Here is a 15,655-nt window from a genome sequence, read left to right as displayed (position 1 = left end):
GGTGCTGCCTGTTCCATACTCCCCCTACTCCTAATCTTTTAGGGGTACAAACAATAGTAATTGGGGCCTAGTGTGGTTGTGTACGTGTGATATACATACACTTTTTTTGGATCATATTTTCTATTCCGCTATTTAATCAAAAACCTTTGGGGATCAGTTAAATTGGGGGATAGTCTGTGTTGGTACGTGTGAGAGAGATCCACCTTTCCAAGTTGTTGGGGTTCATCTCATACTTCTGAAGGTTTGAGGGTGCTGCCTGTTCCATACCCCCCCTACTCCTCATCTAGCCTTTTAGGGGTACAAACAATAGTAATTGGGGCCTAGTGTGGTTGTGTACGTGTGATATACATACACTTTTTTTGGATCATATTTTCTATTCCGCTATTTAATCAAAAACCTTTGGGGATCAGTTAAATTGGGGGATAGTCTGTGTTGGTACGTGTGAGAGAGATCCACCTTTCCAAGTTGTTGGGGTTCATCTCATACTTCTGAAGGTTTGAGGGTGCTGCCTGTTCCATACTCCCCCTACTCCTCATCTAGCCTTTTAGGGGTACAAACAATAGTAATTGGGGCCCAGTGTGGTTGTGTACGTGTGATATACATACACTTTTTTTGGATCATATTTTCTATTCCGCTATTTAATCAAAAACCTTTGGGGATCAGTTAAATTGGGGGATAGTCTGTGTTGGTACGTGTGAGAGAGATCCACCTTTCCAAGTTGTTGGGGTTCATCTCATACTTCTGAAGGTTTGAGGGTGCTGCCTGTTCCATACCCCCCCTACTCCTCATCTAGCCTTTTAGGGGTACAAACAATAGTAATTGGGGCCTAGTGTGGTTGTGTACGTGTGATATACATACACTTTTTTTGGATCATATTTTCTATTCCGCTATTTAATCAAAAACCTTTGGGGATCAGTTAAATTGGGGGATAGTCTGTGTTGGTACGTGTGAGAGAGATCCACCTTTCCAAGTTTTTGGGGTTCATCTCATACTTCTGAAGATTTGAGGGTGCTGCCTGTTCCATACTCCTCCTCCTACTGCTCAACCATCCTTTTAGGGGTACAAACAATAGTAGTTGGGGCCTAGTGTGGTGGTGTACGTGCGAGATACATACACTTTCTTTTTGATCATATTTTCTATTCCGCTATTCAATTAAAACCTTTGGGGATCAATTCAATTGCGAGATAGTCTGTGTCGGTACGTGTGAGATCCACCTTTCCAAGTTGTTGGGGTTCATCTCATACTTCTGAAGATTTGAGGGTGCTGCCTGTTCCATACTCCTGCTCCTACTGCTCAACCATCCTTTTAGGGGTACAAACAATAGTAATTGGGGCCTAGTGTGGTTGTGTACGTGCGAGATACATACACTTTTTTTGATCATATTTCCTATTCCGCTATTCAATAAAAACCTTTGAGGATCAATTGAATTGCGGGATAGTCTGTGTCGGTACGTGTGAGATCCACCTTTCCAAGTTTTTGGGGTTCATCTCATACTTCTGAAGATTTGAGGGTGCTGCCTGTTCCATACTCCTCCTCCTACTCCTCATCCATCCTTTTAGGGGTACAAACAATAGTAATTGGGGCCTAGTGTGGTTGTGTACGTGCGAGATACATACACTTTTTTTGATCATATTTCCTATTCCGCTATTCAATAAAAACCTTTGAGGATCAATTGAATTGCGGGATAGTCTGTGTCGGTACGTGTGAGATCCACCTTTCCAAGTTTTTGGGGTTCATCTCATACTTCTGAAGATTTGAGGGTGCTGTCTGTTCCATACTCCTCCTACTCCTCATCCATCCTTTTAGGGGTAGAAACAATAGTAATTGGGGCCTAGTGTGGTTTTGTACGTGCGAGATACATACACTTTTTTGGATCATATTTCCTATTCCGCTATTCAATAAAAACCTTTCTAGGGCAAGATCTTAAATTACAGAAATATGAGGAGACCGTCAAATAAGGGCCGTGGCCTGGGTCGTGGTGCTGCTGGTAGAGCTCCTGTTGCAAGGAGAGGACGTGGTCGATCTGTGCCAGCTACACGCACAAGTGAAACACCTTCCTCAAGTGTGAGTAGGCGACAGAACCTGCATCAGTATTTGGTAGGGCATCAAACGCCCCTAGAAGTGATGAGGCCAGAACAAGTTGAGGCGATAGTAGATTGGTTTGCTGCTGACAGTGCCTCCAGTTCCTTCACATTGTCTCCCACCCAGTCTACTGCAGAAAGGTCAGAGTTGGCACCTGCAGCCAATGTCCAACCGTCTTTCACCTCACCCCCTTGCAAATCAGGCCAGCAGTCTGAGCCCCAAGCCATACAGCAGTCTCTTATTCTTTTTGAGGACTCTGTCAGCAGGGTTTCCCAGGGCCATCCACCTAGCCCTGCCCCAGAAGTGGAAGAGATTGAGTGCAGCGATGCCCAACCACTTATTTCTCAAGATGAGTACATGCAAGGATCATCGCAGCACGTCTCCGATGATGACGAAACGCAGGTGCCAACTGCTGCGGCGTTCAGCATTGTGGAGACCGACAAGGAGGGCAGGGGTGAAGACTGGGTGGAAGATGATGTGGAGGACGATGAGGTCCTCGACCCCACATGGAATGAACGTCATGCAGGTGACCTGAGTAGTTTGGAGGAAGAGGCGGTGGTCGCACAGAGCCACCAGCACAGCAGAAGAGGGAGCAGGGTGCAGAAGCGGAGCGGCCGTGCCCTAGACACTACGCCCGCTACTGCCCAACGCAGCAAGGGAACGAGCGCACCAAAGTCAGCTCAAAGGAGTTCTCTAGCGTGGAAGTTCTTTAGAAAATGTGCTGATGACAGGACACGAGTGGTTTGCACCCTGTGCAATCAGAGCTTGAAGCGAGGCATAAACCTTCTCAACCTGAGCACAACCTGCATGATCAGGCATCTAAGTGCAAAGCACGAGCTGCAGTGGAGTACACACCTTCAAAACCAAGAAACGTCTCTGGCTCATCCTGCTTCCTCTTCTGCTGCAGTCTCGGCCGCTCCAGCCACATCTGTAGTGATACCGGCACCTGCCACCCCGCAAACAGACGATCTGTCAGCAACACCACCACCTGGGTCACCAACAACCATCTCCACAATGTCCCGTGGAAGCGTTCAGCTTTCCATCTCCCAAACACTTGAGAGGAAGAGGAAGTACCCCCCTACCCACCCGCGATCCCTGGCCCTGAATGCCAGCATTTCAAAATTATTGGCCTTTGAAATGCTGTCATTCCGTCTGGTGGAGACGCACAGTTTTAAAAACCTTATGTCGGTGGCTGTCCCACAGTACGTCGTGCCCAGCCGCCACTACTTTTCCAGGCAAGCCATCCCTTCCCTGCACAACCAAGTGGGGGAAAATATCAGGTGTGCACTGCGCAACGCCATCTGTGCCAAGGTCCACCTAACTACGGATACGTGGACCAGTAAGCACGGTCAGGGGCGTTATATCTCCCTAACGGCACACTGGGTAAATGCAGTGGCGGATGGGCCTGAGGCGGATAGCAATTTGGCGCATGTCCTTCCACCACCGAGGATTGCAGGGCGCTTCAGTTTGCCTCCTGTTCCTAACTCCTCCTACTCCGCTTCCTCATCCTCTACCGCCTCCTCATCCGGACAGCGTAACACCTTCACCACCAACTTCAGCACGGCCAGGGGTAAACGACAGCAGGCAGTTTTACAACTTGCCTGTTTGGGGGACAAACCACACACCGCGCAGGAGTTGTGGAGGAGCATGGAACAGCAGACAAATGAGTGGTTGCTGCCAGCGAGCCTCAAGCCCGGCCTGGTGGTGTGCGATAACGGGCGAAATCTCATAGCAGCTCTGGGCCTAGCCGGTTTGACGCACATCCCTTGCCTGGCGCATGTGCTGAATTTGGTGGTGCAGAGGTTCCTTAAAAACTACCCCGATATGTCAGAGCTGCTGCAGAAAGTGCGGGCCGTTTGTGCGCACTTTCGGCGTTCTCACCCTGCTGCTGCTCGCCTGGCAGCGCTGCAGCGTAACTTCGGCCTTCCCGCTCACCGCCTCATATGTGACGTGCCCACAAGGTGGAACTCCACCTTGCACATGCTGGAAAGACTGTGCGAGCAGCAGCAGGCCATAGTGGAGTTTCAGCTGCAGCACGCACGCGTGAGTCGCTCTGCGGAACAGCACCACTTCACCACCAATAACTGGGCCTCCATGCGAGACCTGTGTGCCTTGTTGCGCTGTTTTGAGTACTCCACCAACATGGCCAGTGGCAATGACGCCGTTCTCAGCTTAACTATCCCACTTCTATGCCTCCTTGAAAAAACAATTCGGGCGATGATGGAAGAGGATGTGGCACAGGATGAGGAGGAGGAGGAGGATGAAGAGGTAACATTTCCAAGGCTTTCAGGGCAGTCATTCGCAAGGGGCTCCGAGGGTGGGTTCCTGCACACGCAAACGCCAGGGACGCAATTGTCCAGCAGGGGCACAGTTCTGGAGGATGAGGAGGATGAGGAGGAGGAGGAGCTGGAGGAGGAGATGGAACCATGTTCACAGCAGGGTGGCACCCAGGCCAGCTCATGGCCATCACTGGTGCGTGGCTGGGGGGATACAGAGGACACGGACGATACACCTCCCACAGAGGACAGCCTTTCGTTGCCTCTGGGCAGCCTGGCACACATGAGCGATTACATGCTGCAGTGTCTCCACAACGACCGCCGAGTTGCCCACATTCTAACTTGTGCTGATTACTGGGTGGCCACGCTGCTGGATCCCCGTTACAAGGACAACGTACCGTCCTTAATTCACTCACTGGAGCGCGATCGCAAGATGCGCGAGTACAAGCGCACGCTGGTAGACGCCATGCTGCTGGCATTCCCATCTGACAGCGGGGCCACAGTGGAAGCACAAGGCAGAGGAGGAGGAGGAGGAGGTCGCCAACGCAACCAGGGCACCGCCAGCACCTCAGAAGGCAGGGTTAGCATGGCCGAAATGTGGAAAAGCTTTGTCAGCACGCCACAACAAACAGCAGCACCAGCAGCTCAGATGGAACGTCTTAGCAGGAGGCAGCATTTTACCAACATGGTGGAGCAGTATGTGTGCACACGCCTACATGTAGTGAATGACGGGTCTGCCCCCTTCAACTTCTGGGTCTCCAAATTGGGCACATGGCCTGAGCTTGCCCTTTACGCCTTGGAGGTGCTGGCGTGCCCTGCAGCCAGTGTATTATCTGAACGGGTATTTAGCACGGCTGGGGGCGTTATAACAGACAAGCGCAGCCGCCTGTCCAGAGACAATGTGGACAAGCTCACGTTCATTAAAATGAACCAGGCATGGATCCCACGGGACTTTTCCGTACCTTATGCAGAATAGCAATGGATACCGACCTTACCCACCCATTGTTCCATTTTTGCTCTTTCTCACTCTTTTGGGGTGTACCCTCATTTAAAATTTTTGAAAAGAAGCAGTGTTGGCTACCTCGTCCTCCTCCTCAGGGCCAGATTAATGTAGGGGCTATTGGAGCTGCAGCTCCAGGCCCCTACCTTTTATATAGGCCCCGGGTTGGCCATATTCACTGTTACCGCTCTTCTGTCACTTGTAAACACAGAAGTCTGGCTTCTATGCTCGCTTCCCCAGGCAGCACCCTCAGAACCTCCCCACACAGCGTGAAGGCCGGACAAGGAGGGACAGTTGGCGATGCATGGATGTGTTTATGGGCTTCAGAGACAGCATCCCATGTTGAATTAGGCATGCATGGCTGCACCCTTCCTCCTCTGGGTGCATGGCAAGGCACGGCCCTTAAGGCCCTTCAAAATCCTCAGCACCAAGCCCATGATGCTGTTAATCCGGCCCTGGTCCTCCTCCACCGCCGCTTCCACCTACACCGCCCATAGGTGTGCGCAGCCTATTGCATTAAGGTGTGCACCCCAAAGTTGAAATACACATGCATGTGTTTGCCAGCAGGGAGAGTAATGTATCGGGGCCATGTACCTGTAGGCAAGGAGAAATAGAGCAGAGCAGGTCCCAGGGAGATCTTTCCCATCTCCTCACTGGCAATGCTATGTGCCCTAGGTGATTAGGGTGTGCCCAGGCACACCCAGCACACCCTGTGCGCACGCCTATGTCACCGCCACATCCACCACCACCTCAACCTCCCTCCTACTCCATATGGGCCTCGTCCTTCAGAGATGAAGAAGAACATTGTTTTATTTTTCTGTTTTTTTTTGTTGTTTTAAGTTATTTCCCTATCCACATTTGTTTGCAGAGCACTTGCCATGCTCTTAATTACGTTTTGCTGCCATTTGCAGCACTCTAGCCCTTTCCTTTGGTGTTTTAGAGCCATTTTAGTGCCTTAAAGTTCGGGTCCCCATTGACTTCAATGGGGTTCGGTGTCCGGGAAAAGTTCGGTAAAAGTCCGGGACACGGATCCGGACTTTTTTTTAAAGTTCGGCCGAACCCGTCGAACACGGACATCTAGGTGTCCGCTCAACCCTAATAGGGATATATTTCAAGCATTTCTTTCTTTTAATTCTGATGATTATGGCTTACAGCTAGTGAAAACCCAACATTTAATAACTCAGAAAATGTGAATATTGTAAAAAAAGTTCAATATTGTAATGGGGTTGATTTACTAAAGGCAAATAGACTGTGCACTTTGCAAAGTGCAGTTGCACTCTGCAAGCGCAGTTGCCCCAGAGCTTAGTAAATAAGGTAAATCTTCACTTTGAAAGGAATACCGAATCACATGCAATTTGTTTGCTTGCACATAATTGGATGATGGAAATCAACCGAGCTCCTGCTCATTTACTAATCTCTGGAGCAAAGTGCATAGTCGATTTCCCATAAGTAAATCAACCCTATGGTGTCACACTCTAAACAAATAATTAGCTCAAAACACCTGTAAAGGTTTACTGAGCCTTAAAATGGTCTCTCAGTCTGGTTCAGTAAGGTACACAATCATGCGGAAGACTGCTGATATAAAGAAAGTGATTGACACCCTCCACAAGGAGGATAAATCACAAGGACATTGCTAAAGAAGCTGGCTGTTCACAGAGTGCTGTATCCAAGCTTTTTAGGGAAAAGTTGAGTAGAAGGAAAAAGTGTGGTAGAAAAAGGTGCACAAGCAACAGAGATAACCATAGCCTGGAGAGGATTGTGAAGCAAAGGCCATTCAAGTATTTGGGGGAGATTCACAAGGAGCGTACTACTGCTAGTGTCAGTGCTTCAGGAGCCACCACACACACAGACGTATCCAGGACATGGGCTACATATGTCGCATTCCTTGTGTTAAGCCACTCCTGAACCAGAGACAATGTCAGAAGCATCTTACCTGGACTGTTGCTCAGTGGTCCAAAGTCCTCTTTTTGAATGAAAGTAAATTTTGCATTTCATTTGGAAATCAAGGTCCCAGAGTCTGGAGGAAGAGTGGAGAGTTACAGAATCCAAGTTGCTTGAGGTTCAGTGTGAAGTTTTCACAGTCAGTGATGATTTGGGGAGCCATGTCATCTGCTGGTGTTGGTCCACTGTGTTTTATCAAGTCCAAACTCAGCGCAGCCCTCTACCAGGAAATTCTAGAGCACTTCATGCTTTCCTGTGCTGACCAGCTTTATGGAGATGTTGATTTCATTTTCCAGCAGGACTTGGCACCTGCCTACACTGCCAAAAGTGCCAATACTTGGTTTAATGATCATGGTATCACTGTGCTTGATTGGCCAGAAAACTTGTCTGACCTAAGGGAATCTGTGGGGGATTCTTAAGAGGAAGATGTGAGATGCCAGATCCAACAATGCAGATGAGCTGAAGGCCGCTATCAAAGCAATCTGGGCTTCCATAACACTTCATTAGTGCCACAGGCTGATCGCCTCCATGCTTCACCGCATTGATGCACAAATTCATGCAAAAAAATCCAAAATAAACCAAAATTCGGACAAAATTCAACTCAAATTCGAATTCGAAAACAAATTTGAATCAAATTCAAAAACAAATTTGAATAAAAAAGAAAATATGAAATAGTTTGAAATGATTTTCCTTAAAAAGAATTCAATAAAATAGAATATAAAATAATAGAAGAAAACTGAAAGAATATTAATAAATAAAATAGAATTTAATAAGATAAAATAGAATATGACCATCTTCTAAATTTGAATTTGAATAGAATAGATTAGAATAAAATTCAAAACAATGGAATCCGAAATAATAGAATAAACTAGAATGGAAAACAATAGAATACAATAAAATATAAAGAATATAACCATCTTCTGAAATTCTAATTTCGAATAGAATGAATTTGAATAGGAAATATTAGAATAGAAAATAATTTTAAAGAATAGAATAGAATAGAACATAAGAGAATAGAATAGAAAAGAATTGAAAAACAATTGATATAAAATAAAATAGAAAGAATATAACCTTTACATCCTTTCTATTTTATTCTATTCTATTCATTTTCTATTCTATTCATTTTCTATTATATTCTCTTATTTTACTATTATATTCTATTTTATTATGTTCTATTCTAATCTTTTCTATTCAAATTCATATTTATTCTATTCAAAATTCAAATTTCAAAAAATGGCTATATATTGTTTGTATTTTATTCTATTCTGTTCTATTGTTTTTCTATTCTATTATTTTCTATTATATTCTCTTATTTTCTATTCTTTTCTTTTCTATTCTATTCTAATCTTTTCTTTTAAAATTCATTCTATTCAAAATACTAATTTCTTAAGATGGTTATATTATAAGTATTTTCTGAAATCTGAATTTCAATAGAATAAATTTGAATAGAAAAGATTAGAAAAGAATATAATAAAACATAATACAAAGTAATAGAACAGAAAATAATAGAATAGAAAAGCAATAGAATAAAATAGAAAGAATATAACAGTTATGCCCCATCAGCATCTGTCACAGTGTACCATTGTCCCATCAACATTTGTCAGAGGGTACAACCAGTGCCCAATGCACATCTGTAACAGTGCACCAGTGCCCCATCAACATCTGTCGCAGTGTACCAGTTCCCCATCTTCATCTGTCACAGTGTACCAATGTGCCATCAAAACCTGTCACAGTGTACCACCAGTGCCTCATCAACATCTGTCACAGGGTACCACAGTGCTCCATGCACATCTGTCATAGTGTACCATTGTCCCATCGAAATCTGTCACAAAGTACCAGTACCCCCATCAACATCTGTCACAGTGCAACAGTGCCCCACCAACATCTGTTACAGTGTACTATTGTCCTATCAATATCTGTCACAGGGTACCACTTGTGCTCCATGCACATCTGTCACAGTGCACCAGTGCCCCATCAACATCTTTCACAGTGTACCAGTGCCCCATCAACATCTGTAATAGTGTACCAGTGCGCCATCAACATCTGTCACAGTGTACCATCAGTGCCCCTTCAACAACTGCCACAGTGTACGATTGTCCCATCAACATCTGAAACAGGGTAGCATTAGTGCCCCATTCACATCTGTCACAGTGCAAAATTGAATCCAAAACAATAGAATTCAAAATAATAGAAAAGAATAGAAAAAAAGAATAGAATAGAAAAAAATATAATAGAATAAAATAAATTAGAATAGAAAGAATTTAACCTAATCATCTTCAGAAATAGGAATTTCGAAAATAAAAGATTAGACTATAACAGAAAAGAAAATAATAGATAAGAATAGAATAGAAAATAAGAGAATAGAACAGAAAAACAATAGAATAGAAAGAATATGACCGTCTTACAAAATTCAAATTTCAAATAGAATACATTTCTAATTTGAATAAAATAGATTAGAAAAGAATAAAAAACAATGGAATCCAAAATAATAGAAAATAAAAAAATAGAAAATAAGAGAAAAGAAAATAATACAATACAATACATAACAAAATAAAGAATACAACCATCTTCAGAAATTCTAACTTTCAATAGAATGAATTTGAATAGAAAAGATTAGAATAGAAAATAATAGAATAGAATATAAGAGAATAGAATAGAAAAACAGTTAATATAAAATAACAAAAAATAGAAAAAATATAACTGTTATATTCTTTCTATTTTCTTTTATTCTATCTATTCCTTTCTATTCTATTCTCTTCTATTCTTTTCTAATCTATTCTTTTCTATTCTGTTCTAGTCTTTTCTATATGTAGCAGGATTCCCAGCCGTTTTGCTGGATATGGGTCCGCCTGGGTTACCGCTAGCAACAACAGCACATTTAAGCATGTTCTCCAAGTGTGAGCACTGAGACAGTGACCAGTCCAGTATCTTTGGGTTTTTGTATTTGTTGAGAACTTGGATGGGAGAAGGAATGAGTGAGATAATCCTTTGGCTCAACTATGCACAAATTTCTAGGGACAACTGAAAAATGCCGAGTGGCGCTGTCTTGATGCTGGCTAGATGCCGGTCAACGCCGGCTGATGCTGGGTAACGCTGGCTTGCTGCCTGTTAACTCCAAACTGACTTTGGACTGCTTTCTTGCATAAAGAAGTCCTCTTTGAGCTCACTTAAGCACTCCTTGCTGAGGTAGCTACTTGTACTACTGCTGCACTGCTGAACACTTCAGGGCCCACACCGGCGCCCCCTTTCACTCACTTATCTTCAGGGCTTAGACACTGGCACCTCCTTTCCTAAGCCTTCTCTACTGGTTAGCTGGCTCCCGGATCCCTTTGACTTTCTGGAGTGGTCCCCTCTCCTAGGCAGACCCCTGGGCGGTTTCAAGTACTCACGACACTGTTTTTCTCCGAAACTTCTGCCAAGCAGCTCCACTCGGTCCACAGTACTCTGGATCCCTCTCTGCAGCCCAGCTCAACCATCGTCCTTTAGGCCAACTGCCCAGGACACCCTCACTTGCGCTGACAGGAGGAGAGATAGCTGTCACCCTCCTCCTGGGACTTTGCTTCCCGCCAAAGACGCTCTGTCATGTGCTCCCCTCAGGCTTATACCCCATCCCACGGTGCATTGCAGCATGTTCTGCCCACTGAGATTAATATAAGCCCTGGTGTGCTATTGGCCAGGTTTCCTCCACTGCCCAACAATGCCCCCATTGGATACAGTGGGGAGACTCCCCAAGCTCAACAGAAACACCTGGAAGCACATGACAGCCTAGATGAATGATCAGGCCCCCCTGATAAGCAGACAGGGCCACGATATGCTATTTCCTAGCACCTACATAGGAGGGTGCACATATTCAAATATGAAGTCATTCTATTCAAAATTTGAATTTTGGAAGATGGTTATATATTATTTCTATTTTATTCTATTCTGCTCTATTATTTTTCTATTCTATTCTCTTATTTTCTTTTCTGTTCTATTCTATTCTAATCTTTTATATTCTAATTCAAATTCATTGTATTCGAATTTGTTTTTTTTCTATTTTATTCTATTTTGTTCTAATGTTTGAATTGTTAGACAGTCAACATCAATAGCCTAAAGCAACAGCTGCATTTAAATAAAAAAAAAAAAAAAAATTTAATATAAATTTGATATTTTTTTTCAAATGCGGTCAGATTTTTTCTAATTCGAATTTGAATATAAAACTAACTAAACAAATTCCGAAAACAAATGAAACTAATTGAACAAATTTAATAAAACGAATTTATTAAATACTGAATAAAAACTAAACAAAACAAATGTCTTGCACATGTCTAATGCTCAACTACACTGCAGAGTGCATGAGCATCGTGGGAAATATAGTTCCAAAACATCCGGGGGGGCCAAGGTTCGCCATTACTGGCCTAGCTCATTTCTTGAGGCCCTAAATTTCCAGGACAGTGCAAATACAACCCTAAATTACCTATTTTTGGAAAGTATACAGTCCAAGGTATTTAGTAAAAAGCATGGTGAGTTTTTTGAAATTGTAATTTTTTGTCACAGTTTTTTGGAAAATTAGGAAATTAATTGAACAAGTTATCTCACACACAGCATGGACATACTTACAATTACACCCAAAAATATATTCTGCTATGCCTCCCGAGTATGGAGATACCACATGAAGGAGAGTTTGTTTACAACCTAGATGTAAAGAGGAACCCAAAATCCAAGGAGCACCTTTAGGCCTTCCAGGGACATAAATTATGCATCTAATTTCCTGACTACCTATCACACAGATCTTTTTTTTACAAAATTGTCTATTCATAGGATATTACTAACACAATTCATATGCATACTTAGAAATGCACCGCAAAGCACGTTTTGCTTCTCCTCCCAAATCTAGCAATACCACATGCATGAGACTTTTCCACAGCCTAGCTACAAAGAGGGACCCGAAATCCAAGGAGCACCTTCAGGCTTTCTAGGGGCATAAATGACATATTTAATTTTCAGACTGCCCCCAACACTTTTAGAGGCCCTGGAGCACCAGGACAGTGGAATTACCCTTTGCGGCACCTATTACCCCTGCTGCCCAGCCTCCCATATCATCCCACCCACTCCCCCACCCTGCAGCTCTGCTGGCTTCCCTCCTCTCTTCTCCTGCCAGTTGCTGCTGATGTCACACAAGGGGATGTTTCAGGATGGACAGCAGGGAAAGGGAGTTGTAAATATGTAATTTACTGGCCCCTTCCTTTTATGAATGAAGTGAGTGATTGGTACCGATCACCTCTGTGTTCATTCATAACTGAAGCAAAGTAAACTGTGTTTGCTTCAGTTTTCAGTTTTTGAATGAACAAAAAGGCGCTCAGCACAGAGCACTTCCCGTTTATTCACTTTCTAGTGCAGCTGAGGCTGCAGAGAAAGGGACGAAGGAATCTCTGTCCTCAGTCCCTTTCTCTGTCTCAAAAATAAGACATCAAGGGTCTGTTTAGACTTCTAATATTTCACCAATGCCCCCAAAAGGGGCTTCTTAAAAAACTATAAGAAACAATATGAAACAATGTAAAAAAATAATTTAGAAATATTGTAAAAGAAAAAGAAAAAACTAGTGACACAGTCTAATGCCCTACTGACACTGTTCACTGCTCTACTAGCACCATTCTCTGCCTTACTGACACTGTTCACTGCTCTACTAGCACCATCCTCTGCCCTACTGACACTGTTCACTGCTTTAATGACTGACACCATCCACTATCCATCACTGACTACATCCTCTCATCTACTGACATGTCGACTGCTCTACTGACTGACACCTTCCATTGCTCTACTGACACCGTCCATTTCCCTACTGACACAGTTCATGTTTTAATACTATTTAAAATGTTTGTTTACATTTATTTGTGTTTGTGTATGTATACAGTATATGTATATATACAGTATCTCACAAAAGTGAGTACATGCCTCTAATTTTTGTAAATATTTTATTACATCTTTTCATGTGACTGTGAGTGAGTAGTACAGCTTGTATAACAGTGTAAATTTGCTGTCCCCTCAAAATAACTCAACACACAGCCATTAATGTCTAAACCACTGGCAACAAAAGTGAGTACACCCCTAAGTCAAAATGTCCAGATTGGGCCCAAAGTGTCAATATTTTGTGTGGCCACCATTATTTTTCAGCACCGCCTTAACCCTTTTGAGCATGGAGTTCACCAGAGCTTCACAGGTTGCTTCACTCCTTCATGATGACATCACGGAGCTGGTGGATGTTAGAGACCTTGCGCTCCTCCACCTTCCATTTGAGGATGCCCCACAGATGCTCAATAGGGTTTAGGTCTAGAGACATGCTTGACCAGTCCATCAAGTTTACCCTCAGCCTCTTTAGTAAGGCAGTGGTCATCTTGGAGGTGTGTTTGGGGTTGTTATCATGTTGGAAAACTGCCCTGCGGCCCAGTCTCCAAACGGAGGGGATCATGCTCTGCTTAAGTATGTCACAGTACATGTTGGCACTCATGGTTCCCTCAATGTTCCCTAATGGTTCCCCAGTGCTGGTAACACTCATGCAGCCACAGGCCATGACACTCCCACCACCATGCTTTAATGTAGGAAAGACACACTTGTCTTTGTACTCCGCACCTGGTTGCCACCACACACGCTTGACACCATCTGAACCAAATAAGTTTATCTTGGTCTCATCAGACCACAGGACATGGTTCCAGTAATCCATGTCCTTAGTCTGCTTATCTTCAGCAAACTGTTTGCGGGCTTTCTTGTGCATAAACTTTAGAAGAGGCTTCCTTCTGGGACTGCAGCCACGCAGACCAATTTGATGCAGTGTGCGGCGTATGCACTGACAGGCTGAACCCCCACCCCTTCAACCTCTGCAGCAATTCTGGCAGCACTCATATGTCTATTTCTTAAAGACAACCTCTGGATATGATGCTGAACACATGCACTCAACTTCTTTGGTCGACCATGGCGAGGCCTGTTCTGAGTGGAACCTGTCCTGTTAACCTCCCTGGCGGTATGATTCTTTCGGATTTTAGGTGCTGAAAGCGGTACCATTATTTTGCATGTAATTCTTGATAATGAGCAGCCCAAACCAACTATTTACATTTTCTTTTTTTTTTTACTGTGCCTTCTTCTTTATAACATCTTGGGTATGATAAAGTTTGAAACACAAAATCATCAATTATAATATAATAAAAAACTATAAATAAGTTAAAGTATGTATGTAAGTATACATATATATATACTGTATATATATATATATTATACACATATATACATATATATATATATATATATATATATATATAAACACGTATATATATATATATTAGGGATGCACCGAAATGAAAATATTGGGCCGAAACCGAAAATGCAGGATGCCATTGGCCGAAAACCGAAACCGAAAATGACTTTTTCCCCAAAATAATTTTAAAATAGATAGAACGGGGGCATACGCCAAAAAACAGGCAGCGACATACACCTGTCGCTGCCACCCTGTCACAGTATATGTACTGTGACGGGTTGGCAATAGGTTAATTTAATTACCAATGGTATTTGTATTATGCAGCATGAGGGGGTTAATGTATTGTCACTGCTGCATTAGTGACCGACCAGTGGCAGTTAATTAACCCCTTTGTGCTGCATTATTGCAACCAGTATCAGTGTTAATTATCACTGGTTGCACTGATACTGGTTGCACTAATGCAGCACAAAGGGGTTAATTAACTGCCACTGGTCGGTCACTAATGCAGCAGTGACAATACATTAACCCCCTCATGCTGCATAATTAATACAAATACCAATGGTAAGCTGCCTCAGCTATCACCCCTCCTCCCCCCCCCCCCGCATCAGCCTCAGCGTCCCTCTCCTACTCACTCAGCTCCTCCGGTCACGGTGTCCATTATTCAAAAGTCCCGCCTCTGGCCGGCCGCCCGCCTCCCGGTGATGTCACTACTACTACGATCTGTACATGAATGAAGTGACACACCGGGCGGGTGAGCGGCCGCTAATATCTGTCACTATGTGAGCCCTTCACTTCTCTTCAATTCCCTGACACTCCGGGCGGGAGGGTGGGGCAAGCGGCCGCTAATAGATATAACTATGTTATCCTTCCTGTCAGCTCAGCGGGACTGTGACTGTGTGTGAATGAGATCTGATCTGACCTGACACCGGGCGGGGGGGCGGGGGGAGCGGCCGCTAATAACTATAACTATGTGAGAGCTTCACTTCCTTGTCAGCGGAGATACATGCCTGACAAGGAAGTGAAGCTCTCACATAGTTATAGTTATTAGCAGCTGCTCCCCCCGCCCCCCCGCCCGGTGTCAGGTCAGATCAGATCTCATTCACAGTCCCGCTGAGCTGACAGGAAGGA

The sequence above is a fragment of the Pelophylax lessonae genome (genome assembly GCF_965119305.1).
Source record: "Pelophylax lessonae genome assembly, chromosome: 4".
Lineage (NCBI taxonomy): Eukaryota > Metazoa > Chordata > Amphibia > Anura > Ranidae > Pelophylax > Pelophylax lessonae.
This window is presented reverse-complemented; position numbering follows the sequence as displayed.